This window comes from Lacerta agilis, chromosome 6 (genome assembly GCF_009819535.1).
Source record: "Lacerta agilis isolate rLacAgi1 chromosome 6, rLacAgi1.pri, whole genome shotgun sequence".
Classification (NCBI taxonomy): Eukaryota; Metazoa; Chordata; class Lepidosauria; order Squamata; family Lacertidae; genus Lacerta; species Lacerta agilis.
Genome location: NC_046317.1, coordinates 73470484 through 73483845, shown reverse-complemented (window position 1 = coordinate 73483845; position 13362 = coordinate 73470484). Strand labels below are relative to the sequence as shown.

The 13362-nt window shown below is 44.9% G+C and overlaps 1 long non-coding RNA gene across 1 annotated transcript; it reads right to left on the bottom strand.

Annotated features, from left to right (window-relative positions):
- Positions 1–7753: 7753 nt before the first annotated feature.
- On the bottom strand, positions 7754–13140 carry LOC117047801. Its single transcript, XR_004426778.1, has 3 exons — positions 12944–13140; positions 10054–10214; positions 7754–7879 (listed from the first exon to the last, which is right to left on the bottom strand). It is a non-coding gene; the product is annotated as an uncharacterized LOC117047801 (long non-coding RNA).
- Between the last annotated feature and the right edge of the window lie 222 nt (positions 13141–13362).

Here is a 13362-nt window from a genome sequence, read left to right as displayed (position 1 = left end):
AGCGGGAGGGGGAACTTTGAAGACCCCGCCTCCGCCTCCGAAGCAGGCGCCCATGGGAGAGGCCGCCCCCCCCCGAGCCTGCCTGGCGGGACCAACCCTGCCCAGCTCCGGGAGTCTTCCTAGCGTGGGAGGCGGCCTTGGGGCGGACAGGGGAGCTCCGGGGTCGGCGGGTATGTGGGACCCCGCGGCATCCAGAGGCAGCTGGGAGGCGGGGCGGGATGGGGGCAGCAAGGGGGCCTTCAAACGCGTCCCCGCACGGGCACTGGAGGCCAGGACTCCTCGGCTGGGTCGTGGGACCGCGGGGGAGGGCTGGCCGCGGTTCCTCTCGGAAGGCTGCTAGCTGCTGCGTCGAGGCGACGACGAGGTAGGCAGCTGCGGGCTGGGCCAGGGGCGGAGGGTGGCGGGCGAGGGGGGAAGCCCTCTTTTTAAAAATGGTCGAGGAAGCGGCGCCTGTTTCCCTGCCGCTGCCTCCTTCGCTCCTGGTTCCGCTCGCAGCCTCAGACCGCGCTCTTGCGGGCGCGCGTCTCTCTCCGCCCCGGAGCAAGGCCGGGACATTTTGCAGTTTTTCCTCTGTCCTGAGTGTGTGTTAGGGGAGCCTTGACAAAGCACCTGTTGGCGTGGAAGAGAGGAGTCCTAACTTGGATCTCTGTTCATGTGCAAAATCTATCGCCATTGTCATTAAGGGGGCAGGGAACTCCCCTAAAAAGGTTTGAACACTACGAACTACTACAGCCAACTGTATGCAAGTCAGCACAAACATCACAGGCTTCTCTGGTGCAATTCTGTGCTTTATTTGGCAAGAGAGGAGGTTGGAAGAGGTGAACATAGCCTCTGGTCTGGAATATTAAGGGTAAAAGATACTAAGATTATTGTAAAAGCCAGCAGTCTTCAATAAGACATGGGACAAACATTTAACACAAGTGTGCAGTTGAGGACTCATTTTTTAAAACAACAACAACAACAAATCAAATATTTGTATGCTGTTGCAACCCACCTTGGATCAGGCTGTGACCTGGTAGTGGTCCCCAGGGTGGATAAAAATGAATGATTTTTTTTTAAAAAAATGGATTTTTAAAATGTAAATCGGATTTTTTTTATTTAAATCGGATTTTTTAAAATTTAAATCGGATTTTTAAAAATAAAATGCAGTGTTATATTTGTTTTAAATGTCGCAATGGTTTTGCGGCTCCCAGATTTTTTTCCCCCTTCGGAAACGGGTCCAAGTGGCTCTTTTGGTCTTAAAGGTTGCAGACCCCTGATCTAGACAATCTCAGTGATCTGGGTGGGATAGTTATTATTCCATCTATATCCTACCTTTCTTCTAAGAAGCTTATTGAGTGAGGATTCGAAACCTGGTCTCTCAACTCCTAATCGGACGCTTTAACTTCTACCTCATACTGCCTCTATTTAGACTGTAAATCTACAGGGATGCTGCTGCTGCTGCTCAGCATGTGCTATTCAAGAAAAAATAGAGAGACAAACATCACAGGTGACCAAGCTTTTTTTTAAAATGTTTATTAGCAGGGAAATAGAAAAGTAATGAAAAGGAAGCCCGTTTCCCGCTTGAACATTTTGTTTCTCTCCCAATCTTCATAAGCATGATGAGCCGCCAACACCTGTGGTCTTCAGTCATTTTAGGGTGAAGGGGAAACATCCTGGAAATAAATCAAAACATTGGGAACATTACTTTTTAGCAGTTGTTAGAGCACTGGAGATCTAGTGTGCAGAGAACCCTTCTCAGCCACTAATGTGAATTTTGTTGCAGTGTGCGTTTCTCTCTCACTAAGTGGAAGACAGACACGGTTATAATATGGGAGAGTGTGCAAAGCCCAGTGTTTTGAATCCAGGCATCCATTGAATTATTTTATTAATCGCGCCCCACCACATGGGCCATAGGAATCCCTATTTTCCTCCCACACTTTGGGTTAGACATAATTTATTAACCCACCCATCCCCAAAGGTGTGTACTGTACATTAATTTCCATAAAAAGGCTGTTTTGGACCTGGATTTTTTTCTGTGTGCCTCTCTTCCATTCTGCAAAGCTGTATGGGAGACAGCAACTACCCCTACTGTGCTTGCGAGTGTTTGAGGGGGAGAAAGAGGTAAAGTGGGGCATCAGACTTACACCCACCCAAGAAAAATGTCTCAGCCTTCCCGGAATATTGGATCCACACAGCGCATTGCGCAACAATAATTGCAACACTTTTTCCTTCCTCGGCAAATATAGTCATCTTTGCATTGATCAGGTTGAGGGCCAACGCATATGCAAGGATCTGGCGGGCAGATTCCAGGTTTGCCTGCAATAGGAAAAGATCAGAGCATAGCCCAGTGCAAGGTAGTCACACAAGCAGATATTGGGAAGTCTTCTGAATCAGCACAGAAAGAAAGAAAGAAAGAAAGAAAGAAAGAAAGAAAGAAAGAAAGAAAGAAAGAAAGAAAGAAAGAAAGAAAGAAAGAAAGAGTGTATTTGAAGAAGCGTGCATGCACATGAAAGCTCATACCAAGAACAAACTTAGTTGGTCTCTAAGGTGCTACTGGACAATTTTTTTTTTTTATTTTTTTATATATTTCTACAAGATATATTGTTGAACTACCAAAGACCGCTTTCAAGCACAACCAGTGGACTAATCTTATCCAATTTAACGTGCTTTGAAAGCACACCCAACAATAAGAAATGGGGCTTCCTGTAAATATTGTTGCATGCCCCACCAATCTGTGAGTGGTACAAGATTCAATGGGGCTTGCTCCCAAGTCAATGGATATAGGATTGCTGCCTACCTCCTAACATCACCTGGCTTCCCTGTTACCTCTTCCAGATGATTATGCAGGATTCAGAACTCCTTCCATTAACTGACCACATGGAAGGAAGTGCTTTAGCTACTTTCAGTGGGTTTTCCTGGGTTTTCCCTGTCTAATTCCCTTTTCAAGCAGCGGCTGCTTTTATGCCTCACCTGTTGGAGTTCTCTGACAAGCTGTGAAAGGTAGTTCCACACAAAGGGCTAGAAGTCCCACAAGGGCAAAAGTCACCAGTGTCTTCATGGCTCCTCCAGCAATCAAGCTCTACTGCTCAGAACTGAACAAGGCTGGTATTTAAGGAGTTGCAAGGCTACAGTTGAGTTGGGAAATTAGATTAGCTAATCTTCCTCTAGCGTCACCTGCCTTGCAAGATTATTATTTTTTTAAGAAAAAAAGAAAAGCAACAACAGAAAACTCTAAGCAATTTCTTTGCACCATCATCACAGACCGCATGTAGTGTGGCAACTACAGCAAGTACTGGAACCAGTAGGTGTTAACAGCTCTTAATATTCCCATATAATCTGGACAATAAAAAGCAAGCAAATCTGGAATTTGCTGGCACTCTTAGTCCTGACGGATGTTAAGCAAAGACAAAAGGGTTGGGGTGACACAGAGAGAGAACTTGCTGGATGTTGTAGCCACAAAGTCTGCATGTGATTGCTGTGACAGATTGTAGGAAGGACAGAAGTGGATGATGCCCCCAGGAAGAGACCGCCATGTTTCTGAAGTTAATTGCCAATTGGATTTAGTCGTTGCTGATTGAAACATCAGAAGGTGCCTTATACTGAGTCAGATGACTGATTCATATAACTCAATGTCTGCAGCAGCCTTTTCTCAACCTTGGGTCCCCAGATGTTGTTGGACTACAACTCCCATCATCCCTAAGCTAGCAGTGACCATGGATGATGGCAGTTGTAGTCCAACAACAACATGTGTGGACCCACGATTGGGAGAGGTATTCCCATAATATTCTGGGGCTGGCTGGTTGGAACCCTGAACTTGAGCATTCCAGATACAAGGTAAGAATACATTGCAACATTTTGTTTCAGATTCCTCTTGCCATATTTGAATAAAAACCAATGAACATATGCCCATCTCACAAGAACTATACCCGGGTTAAAATTCTTTCAAGATCAGGACCCAGCCAGGACACTAAAACATAATCAAAGAAACCAAAAGGGCCTGCCATGTGTATCTTTGCACAAACTCAGAACTTGCCATGTTCAAAAGTAGACAGTGCTACTATAGTCGGAGGAGGCAAAAAAACTCAAACACAAATCAGGGCCTTCTAATACAGGAGCTTCTTAAATAAAGTTGGACGCATGGCTCCCTATAGAGCCTTGTCATGCTCTAATGAGGTAAATTAGAACATTTTTAAAAATAAATAAATCTAAACCTGGCTCTTCCAGAAATTTTCCAGAAATCAGTTCCATGTTTGCCAAAAAAGTAGGGGAGAGGAAAGCAACTCATAACTGCATTTGGTTGTACTGTCCTGACTGTACTCACACAAATGGGTTTGCAGGTGGGATTTAATCTCCTCCTGGCAAATGCAGGGTGAACAGTTAAAGCGGTTGTAAAAGACCATTGAACTTTGGAACGTGGAATATATAAACATTGACAACTGGGAAACACTGGCCTGTGAGTGCTCCACCTGGAGAATAGCCTTTACCAAAGGTGTCATGGGCTTTGAAGACGCTCAAACTCTGGACGAAAGGGAGAAAAGTGCTAAGAGAACGGCACGCTTGGCAAACGCTCGTCGTGATCAACTCCCACCCAGAAACCCATGTTCCCACTGCGGTAGGACGTGTGGATCCAGAATTGGCCTCCACAGTCACTTACAGACTCACTGTTAAGACCATGTTCATGGAAGACAATCTTACTTGGCTACGAGTGAGAAGAAGAAGAAGAAGAAGAAGAAGAAGAAGAAGAAGAAGAAGAAGAAGAAGAAGAAGAAGAAGAATAAGAAGAGGAAGATGCAGCAGCAGCCAATGAATGGGGGCATTTTGGATGTTGTACATTCCCCAGTCATTCCCAACTTTTGCATTGTGGTCACACAGCTGACACACATTGGCACTGGAAAGGAAAACTGCTTATGCTCGCATGTACGGTATGTAGTTGTTTGCAGTGCCCATAAGAGTGTAAGAGGGGGACACATTTTTTTAAATTAAAAAAATAGTGTTGGGTAGAGACCAGCGCAGCTCCAGGCTCCAGAGACAACTGGTCAATTTTACTCAAGACATGGGCTGAGACAGAAGGGGTGGAGGTGAAAGAGGTGAAAGCAGAACACTCACACAATGGACCACAAGGGGAAGTGTGTGCTTTTTTCATTCAAGAATCCGAAAAAGGATCAGATCAGGAGGGGAACAAATTTCCATTTGGGTTTTAAGGGGTTTTTCATTTGTTGTGAGACAGTGGTTTTTCCTATTTCTGTGTCGCGATATAAATGAAAAGCTTTTGGGCCAGTGCTACTGATCTGATGCAAATCCTAAGAAACTGCAAGACAAATGAAAGTGTGTGCAGGCCCCAAGATTCTCTCCATTGAGATCTAGCAACTTGCAAAGTCAGCCTACCTGGAATTTTCACCTGACAGAACTGGCTGTGTAGTTCCTGTTCTGCAACAGATGTGCTGCTATTTCGGGGAAATCTCCAATTGAAATACAGCAATATAAAATAATATAGTCTGCAGATCTTCCACACTGGAATAACAATTTGCATATACAATTTGAACCATATACATTTATTTCTTCTGCAAGTGTAATTGTATGAATTTTTCATTTATAGTTTCAAAGAGAGAGAGAGAGAGAGAGATAAATGAGTCCTGGATCCACAGGAGGAAAGCTTCCTATTTTGTGATGATGGTGTTTGTAAATACTGGTGTTGCAAGGTGATTTCTTGTTGAATAACATTTCCTAGGTTGATGCAGGAACTGGAAATAAGCTGTCAGAGTTATAACCGCATGGAGTTTCTCACCCACTGGGATGAATCTGGAAGCTTGCTCTGTGTTAGAAGTTGTATATTCAATTTAAATAACCAATAGCCCATAACCTGCTATGTAACACATTTTGCTGCAGATTATGACTTCTTCACTGTCAACCACAAGAGCAAGATCTATTTTTATAGTCCAATAGATGAATGTACAGAAATGTTCCTGTTTCATCTGAGCTTCTTGGTCAATATGTGGCCCATGCAAGAAAATCTCCAAGGAAACGTTATAGCTGACCACCAATATTTTAAGTAACAAGTAAAAACATGTTCCTTCACTTCTGTTCTCCTTCCACATGATGTCCTGAAACTCAGGTGAGAAATGCCAACAACAAAAACAAAAGACTATTGGTGGTATCCAACTAAGTCATACTCAGAACGGACCCACTAAAATAATTTGATTTACTAACAAAGGTCATTTGGTTTCAATGGATCTACTCTGATAATGACTCAGTCAGATAAACCCTTTATTTGCATTCATTTGGGTAGAAAGTGGTTTCCCTGCATGATGAAAAGATGAATAATTGGGCTAATTTCAGGCACAGGTATTGCATCTCAGGTGTTTTGGGTTTTCTTTGGCATGATGCTCCAACAGGATGTTATTCTGGATGGGAAAAGGAGACGGAAAATAACAAAGTTGGTGACAGACAACAAAATAATCCTGGTCAATTGTACCTCCTCACTCCCAGCCTCGGAGTCATTTCCTAAAATGTTCCCGCCTGTTGCTGTCCTTACCTCTCTGGAAGAGAGAACTCAGAGCAGGTCCCTCCTTCTAAATCCTTATAATTGGGAATCTTATCATTTTGAATACCTTACCATGTTTTTTTCTCATTTGTCAGACATATAAATGTCCCTTTAAAGCACAGAGCTTTATGGTGTCCTAGAGAGAAGTGCCCTGCACTCACGCTCAGTAGCCAAATTCTGATAAATTTGTCAGATCAAAATAAAATCCAAACTGACAGGGCGACATCTTTGAATGGACCAATTGCTGTTGGTATAGGGATAACCTCCCGTGGCTCCCAGCTTCCCTGATTGCACCAGGCCCATTGTAAGGCTTTGAACACAGGAAAAGATGAAGAGCCTGCAGGATCAGGACAGTGGCCCATCTAGTTCTGCATCCTGCTCTCACGGTGGCCACCCAGATGCCTGTGGGGAACCAACACGCAAGTCTCAAGCACCTATCTTATTCAGGCTCTCCCCTCCTGTGGTTTCCAGCAACTTGCATTCAGAAGCATACTGCCTCCGTGGAGACAGAGCATTGTCCTCCATGAATTTGCCCGATCCTCTTTCAAAGCCAACCAAGTTGGCAGAGGTGCCAGCTTGCGAGGGCGTCATTGGGCCCAGTGTTGCGCACGTGAAGCCAGGACGTCGGGAGGAGCCAGGGGCAGAGCTGGATGCAGTGGCTGTGGGGCTTCAATTGCCAGCGGCCGCTGCTCCTCCTGGCACAGCCACTGGCGGGAGGCTGCTTTGACTCTCCTTCCCCTCTGCAACAGGGGAGAAAGGGAAGGAGCCAGCCACTGGAGCTGTGCCATGCTTGGACCCGCACTCAGCCTCCTCTGCCCCCTCAACATTGGGAGCCCTCCGGCCCCTTCCCAAAAGATATTCCCAAAACAGCTCGGCCCCAAGAAACTGGCACCCCGGCAAGTTGGTGGCCATCGCTGCCCCTTGTGGGAGTGGGTTCCATAGTTTAACAATGCACTGCTTTTATCTGTCCCAAATCTTCCAACATTCAGCTTTTACGGATGTGAAAAAAGTTCTCGTGTTGTTAGAAAGGGAGCAATTCTTTCTCAATGCCGTGCATAATTTTATAAACTTCTATCGTGTTGCCTCTTACTAATCTTTTCTCTAAACTAAAACGTTCCAAATGCTGCAACCTCTCCTCACGTGCTGCATCCCCTTGATCATTTGGGCTGCCTGCATCTATCCAGATGGTGCCCAGGGGATGTCCTTAGCCATCGATGGTGATACCTTATCTGCAGGACCTGGCACAATTGTAGTAGCAACACCTTTGTCTTCCTGGGCAGTCATAGTCAGTTCTGCAACGATCAATTCCTGGGACAGTGCACCTAAATGGATTTCGTGGGCAGTACCAAGATATCACTGGGGGGGGGGGGAAGAACAATAGGAGCATCGTTAACCAATATTCACACACTAATGAATGCATTCTAATATTTCTTTTGACTATTGTGTAGACATATTGGCTGTACCAAAAGCCACATTTTAATGAGTAATCAGCGAGTTCACAGCCTGAGCCTGCAAGACCAGACAATCTGGTTCAACTTTTTCTATGTGTACTTTACAGACTCCGCATCTCTTCAAATATCTGGTAGTACCATTGCTCTGAAGTGAATCAGAGTCAGGGCAGTAATGCTAGCTCCCCCCTCCCCGCACCTCTGGGTGGGCAGATGGGTGGGGGAAATGGTGGCTGTTCTTCTTTTGTACTTCCTTGAAATGGCCATTAAGTTGACATCCTACGTATGGGCGGTGAAATATTGACTGTCCCTCTAGGCACAAGTGTCCACAAGAAAATCAAGAGGTAACAGATGAATGCTGCTCCCTATCTCAGGCCCGGGGGGGGGGGGGCGGATGTGGCCCAATCACCTTCTCAATCCAGCCTGCAGATGGTCCGGGAATCAGCGTGTTTTTACATGAGTAGAATGTGTCCTTTTATTTAAAATGCATCTCTGGGTAATTTGTGAGGCCTGTCTGGTGTTTTTACATGATTAGAATGTGTGTTTTTACTTAAAATGCATCTCCGGGTTATTTGTGGGGCATAGAAATTCATTCTCCCCCCCTCCAAAAAAAAAAATAGTCTGGCCCATCACATGGTCTGAGGGACGGTGGACCGGCCGACAGTTGAAAAAGGTTGCTGACCCCTGCCCAATCTCCTTGCTCTTATCATTGTGTGCATGGTAAGAGAAGGCATTTGTTTCAGTAAGCAGCGAGGAGCTGCCCGAGGGGCAGAGACAGCAAGGAGTACGGGGAGCAGAGCAAGGGGTCTCCAGGGGTTGGCAATGTGCCCTCTGCAAGGGGTGGGCCTTGGAAGGTGCCCAGCAATGCCAGCTCCAGCATCACACATCTCTCAGAGGGCTAAAAGGAAGGTGAATTGATGCAGTTCATTATTAAAAAGACACACACACCTTGTTCCTACTCACAGCCAAACACATCTGCTTCACAGAGAGGACTCTGAGTAGGTCCCTCCCACCTGGCCCCTAGAAAAAGGGCTGGATGCAGAGGAATGGTGGGAAGCATCGGCTGGGGAACTCCCAGAGGAAGAAGGTTCAGAGCCAGGGGGTGGAACGCTGATATGTGGTCAGAGGGACAAGGAGCAGGCTGGGAGGAGGCGGTGTTGGGAGCAAAAGATGGAAAAGGCCTTAGTGAGCAGGAAGAGGCTGGGGCAGAGAGCAGTCCAGACTCAGAGGTGGGAGAGGAGGGGGGCCAGTGGACAGAGATGAGACAGACTGCTGAAGAAGCCCAGGGCTGTCTTAAGCATATGTGACACCAGGGTGCAAAGATCCGCCCTGTGCCCCCCCCCCCCAGGTTGCCCAGTCCCAGGCGTGCAGGAGGGCAGAACTGGCTGCCCGCCTCAGCATCTCGCTGGCTCCGTCGCCCCCAAACTTGTGGCACAGAGCCACCTGCAGCAGAAGAGCCCACTGCGGCGCTCCGACTGATGGGTGGGCTCTTCCCCGGACTCAACTCTCGGGCCCTGGACTCTCGGCCTGGCGCCCCCGAGAGCCCAGCACCCAGGTGCCCCGCACCCCTAGCGCCTATGGGTAAGATGGCCCTGAAGAAGCCACAGAGTTTTTCCATTCTGCTGTGAGCAGCTCTCCTTCCTCCTGGTCTTCCAGAACACTCGGAGGAATGAAGAGGGCAGAGCAGAGACAAGACGGAGGCTTGGGCTGCTGGGGGAGGAATCTTAGAGAGGGGTGGGAAGGCAGGGACCTCCAGTCCTTGCAACTGCCTCCTGGGGGGGGGGGCAAGACCTACTTGGAAGAGTTCCTGTGATCACTAGGCCTGTTTTGGTTTCTTTGACTAAAGAGTCAACTTCACTGACACTGGGTGTTTTATTACTGACCCACTCCTGACACCGGTTCATATTTTATTGAATATATTGTTGCACCTATATATTTGAACCCATTAATATCCTTTTGGATGGCAGAGCTTAGCCACTTACGCTGCCCCAGAGAATAAGGTGTGCAGTGGCGGTACATCTTGCACAAACTGGTTTCCCCCTTCCCTGTTTCCACTAATATTCATGCCCTAAGGAATTGTACCTTGAAATGTCAGTCATTGATGAATATACCTGGTGGTGGAGCTCTGCAGACCCTGGCACAACTGTAGTTGCAGCACTGGAGGTTACGTGGGCAGTCATAGTTACTCCTGCAACGACTAATTCCTGGCATGGAGCACCGAAATGGATTTCCTGGGCACATCCCTGAAATATTAATTATTATTATTATTATTATTATTATTATTATTATTACTACTACTACTACCATCACCCACCTTTTTACTTGACAGGGAAAAGTGTGGGAGAGGAGAAACACTCATTAAAAATATTAATATAATTACAATTTTATATGTGTTTGTGTGTATGAATGAGATCCATCAAAATATACTACCATAATAATGACAATAAAAAAGCACAAAAATAAAAAGAACAGCATCTGAACATCGAAATACGAACTTTTACGCATTTTAAAATTCTATTGACTATAGTGCACCCATGTTGTCTGTAGCAAAAATTCGCATTTGAATTTATAATTAGGAAGCTCACATTTTAGGCATGCAAAAGCCCGCTATCCTGCATTCTCTCCATGTGTATTTTATAGGTTCCTCATCTATACAAATCTTATGTAGGCCAGAAACCCTGGGAAATGCTGCTAAATGATAACTTTCCAGTGGAATTTTCCAACAAGTTTCTTCCCTCCATTTTTTTTATTTTTTTTTTTTTTTGCGGTTAGAAAAGTGATGGGACGCCAGCCAAATCTGTGTTAATAAACAGCACGTCTGAAAGTGCCCAATTTCTCAGAGTCAGTAACTTAATCTGTAAGACAGGGAGATCTTTCAACTCACTATGGTTTTGTGACGATAAGTGAGACACACAAAGGAATTTGCAATTTAAGTTCTATATAAATAATGAATGGTCCGTTTATCTCTTTTAAGATGTTTCCAGATAAACATTTCATTTGTAAGAAAAGGAAATTACAATTGTCATTGTGATGTCCCGATTCTCCCAAGATGTGAGAATCAAAAAAAAAAGTTGCCTATCTCTAAAGATGCAAAGTTGCCAGCAGGCTTGGTAAGCTATGGTAGAAAGAAAGAAAGAAAGAAAGAAAGAAAGAAAGAAAGAAAGAAAGAAAGAAAGAAAGAAAGAAAGAAATTGGTAGATATATTTTGATATGTGGTTTGTTCTGCACTTCTATTTGTTTAAAGCATATGTCAAAGCAGTCTAAAAATACTAAAATTAAAAATATAAAAATAAACATAAAGAATTATTTCGCATTAAAAAACAATCCATCACTTTGGGTGACTTGAGTCTTTCACAACATTCCAATCTGTATTGTATACTTAAATAAATGGAATTCAATCATGTCCACACACACACAAAATACAGTATAGCTCTAGAGAGAATTAAGAATTGCTTTTGGCTTTCTGTATCCCTTATGCTATGCTTAAGCTATGTTTTCCCCAGTAGTAATGTATGGAAGTGAGAGCTGGACCATAAAGAAGACTGATCGCCGAAGAATTGATGCTTTTGAATTATGGTGCTGGAGGAGACTCTTGAGAGTCCCATAGACTGCAAGAAGATCAAACTTATCCATCCTTAAAGAAATCAGCCCTGAGTGCTCACTGGAAGGGCAGATCCTGAAGTTGAGGTTCCAATACTTTGGCCACCTCATGAGAAGAGAAGACTCCCTAGAAAAGACCCTGATGTTGGGAAAGATGGAGGGCACAAGGAGAAGGGGACGACAGAGGATGAGATGGTTGGACTAGCGACTAGCATGAGTTTGGCCAAACTGCGGGAGGCAGTGGAGGATAGGGGTGCCTGGCGTGCTCTGGTCCATGGGGTCACGAAGAGTCGGACACGACTCAACGACTGAACAACAACAAAATCCCTTATTCCAAGCACGTCCAACAGGTAGATCTATATACTGGTAGGTCATTGGACGTCTGTGGTAGATCACTGGTAGATCATTGGCTCCCCCCAAAGAAGCTGAACGGCTCCCCTAAAAAAAAGCTCAACATTTTACCTCCTCCCTGAAAAAAACTCAACAACTTTGACACGAACCCCCCCAAAATGGGCCTTTCTCCTTCCTAAAAAAATGCTCAACAACTTTGACCTGAACCCCAGAAAAGGGGGTAGATCACTGCCAGTTTTTAACTCTGCAAGTAGATCACAGTCCATAAAACTCTGTCCATGCCCACTGGCAACCTTCTCCAGAGTGCCTAAGAGTGACCCACATACCATCAGCTCTGTTTAATTGAAGGTAGCCTGAATTTATTTATTTATTATTATTATTATTAGTAGTAGTAGTAGTAGTAGTGTATTATTATTATTAATATTATTATTGTTGTTGTTGTTGTTAGTATTGCAATGCTGTCCTATATACATGCTTGCTGTAACTGCCACTATGCTCAATGCGACTTACTTCTCAGGCTACCATTTTTCACACTCTCTCTTGGGAATTAGTCTCATTCAACTCAACTTCTGGGTATAGACAAATATATGTTTGCCCTAAAAAGGCTGCATCTCTATGCACATTTACTACCTGGAAATGAGTCCCATTGAACTCACAGAATTTAGGAGCATATTGCTGCAAAGCAAACATGTGCAGAATTATATTGGGGGCTGCTGTCTCTATTAATGTTGCTTGCCATTCCTGCTCTCCTTGTTCATGCTGCAGTTCACATTGCCACCTACTGGCAGCCACACAGACTACAGCATGACAACTTTTCCCCTTACAAAAATATTATATAGCAAGACAGCATGAATTCCGTTTCTCTCTTCTGCATGACAAAGTACTGTTTATCTCGGGACAAAGTTACTTGCCCTGAAATGACTTTGTGGATATAACCACCGATAACCCAGCTACTCCAAATGTTTTTCCCCTCTGTCCTGTATTCCAGAATCGCCTTTCAACTTTTTCGCATCTTACCTACCTATTCTGTAACAAGTTGCAGAGGGTAATTCTGTACAAAGGGCCAGAAGCCCCACAAGGAGAAGGACAGTCAGTGTCTTCATGGTGCCTTCAGGAATCAGGTGTGAACACTTAGAATAGAACAAGACTTGTATTTAAACAGATGCGTGGGTAGGGTTAAGATTATATGTCTCCCCATCTACCTCATACTTAATATCAGCAGCATCACAATTTTCAGTCCCTTGGAAATAATTGCACTGCACCATCTTTATAGATTGCATGTGTTGTTGTAGCAGGGCCTGAAACCTGTGGGTGTTGACACCTGTAATGCGCCTGTATAAACACCCAAACTTCAAAGAATTCTCCTGAGTCACACCCTGATTATAGCTCCTTCCAGCACGTGAGGAAAACTCACTCACCTCTGGGAATGGTACCAGGGCA